Below are 2,300 nucleotides of genomic sequence, written 5' to 3' on the forward strand. Positions count from 1 at the left end.
TACAAGTAAAACTATATCCCAAATGGCAATAACTTAAAAAGGAACTAAAACTTAAAAAGGCGTCGCAAAATTCTAAAGCACTTTAATCTTAGTCTAAAGAAAAAGCACTTAAGGGATTTTACGGCAAAGCCTAAAAATCTAGAAATAACAATAACTATGGCAAAAACTAAGTTTAAAACTAAATACGAGCGAAAAACACAAATATTACGCTAAAACAATTAAAAAGGAACAAATTATAAAAATATACTAAAAGTTGCAAAAATTACAATTTTTATAAAAATATTATTTTTATATTATTTATTTTATAAAAGTGTTAATTTTATAATTTATTTAAATTAATTAAACTAAATATACAAATTAAATAAATAAACTAAACTTAATTAATTAAAAATTAAAACCTAATTAGGGTTTTTAATTAATAATAATAATAATAATAATTACGTAATGATGCTGTTAGGGTTTCTGTGTACCCGTGCCGGAGAGAACTCCGCGAGTCGCGGTACTCCCAGCTGAAAAACTCCGCAAGTCGCGGGGTTTGGAATTTCAGTTTTTGTGCAGGCCAAAAATCGTTCGTTTCAGTTTTTAATATTTTAATTATATTTTTTATTTTTCTGTTTTAAATAATTATATAAAATATTTATATAAATTAAATAAAAACTTATGTTTTAAAAAGCTAAAATAAAAATAGAAATACTTTATAATAAAAATCTTAAAACTAGATTTATATATTTATTTTTTTTATTCGGTTTTTTTATTTTAAATAAAAACAAAATATTTAAATAAAACTTATATTTTTATAAAATGAAAATAAAGAAACTTTATAAAACTTATATTTATAATTTTTGTTTTCTTTTTATGTTTTCGAATATTTAAAACGTATTTTTACAAAAACGTATTTTTATAAAAGTAAACTAAAATTTTTTTTATATATATTAGCGTTGCGCTTCCGGCTTTTAAGCTAGATTTTAGGATTCCCCGGCAGCGGCGCCAAAAATACTTGGTGTTATACAAGGCGTATATAAAATAGCTTATAAATTTTACAAGGAAATACTATTAAATACGATACAATTTTACACAAGATATTTATTTATTTAGAGAATGGATATACTTAAACCTTGCTACAACACTTATAGGAGTGTACCTAATCGTACAGTAGTGTAGTTTTTAGTAAGTCCGGTTCGTTCCACAGGAAAAAAAATCTTTAAACAAAGCTTAATGCTATATTAGTTTAATTTATAAAAATACAAATATATATATAAGTAATATTATTATTATAAAGGGGGGTTTTTACCGTTTAATGACCGGTTTGTCGATTTTTAAAACTTTAGTCGCAGTTAAAACAAAATGTAAAATATTAAATAAATAAAAGACTTAATTTAAAGCGTAAAATAAATAATGATAATGAAATTTCGATAAATAAAAGTGCGATAATTAAAAAGTACGATAATTAAAAGTGCAATTAAATACAATAATAATAAAATAAAGTGCGATAATTAGAAGTGCAATTAAATATAAAATAAAGGAAATTAAATATGAAATAAAAGAATTATGCTTATTTAAACTTCCGTAATCATGATGTTTGACGTGTTGATTTTAGTTTTATGCCCATGGGTTAATTGTCCTTTGTCCTGGATTATTTAATATGTCTGTCTGGTTTTTTTCCATAACAGTCCATCAGTCATAAATATAAAGTGCGAGTGTCCTCGTCAAATTATCCTTATACCCGAAGTTAAATATTCCAACTAATTGGGGACTTAAACTGTAACAAGATTTTAATACTTTGTTTAATAATTAACCAGGTTATCGACTGCGTGTAACCCAAGGTCTTAATACTTTGTTAACAATTATGCCAAGTGTTCTTGTACATAATTTCACCCCTGTTTTAATAATTCTAGTGGTTATTAATCCATTCCCGTGTCCGGTTAAATGAACGATTATTCGTACATATAAATATCCCGCCCATCGTGTCCGATTGAGTGTATATGGTTATTTATAGGGACGTCCAATTGTAAATCTTTATATTAAAATTAACAAACTATCATTTAGTTAAACAAATATAAAGCCCATTAATAGCCCATAGTCTAATTTCCACAAGTGTCGTTCTTTTGTCCAAATCCCAATTATGGTACAAAGCCCAATTACCCAATTTTAGTAATTAGCCCAACATCATGATTACTTCATTTTAAATAAGCATAATAATAACTTAACTACGAGACATTAAATTAAAAAGGTTGAACATAACTTACAATGATTAAAAATAGCGTAGTGTTACACGGACAAAATTTCGACTTACACCCTTA

The sequence above is a fragment of the Rutidosis leptorrhynchoides genome, chromosome 11 (assembly GCF_046630445.1).
Source record: "Rutidosis leptorrhynchoides isolate AG116_Rl617_1_P2 chromosome 11, CSIRO_AGI_Rlap_v1, whole genome shotgun sequence".
NCBI lineage: Eukaryota > Viridiplantae > Streptophyta > Magnoliopsida > Asterales > Asteraceae > Rutidosis > Rutidosis leptorrhynchoides.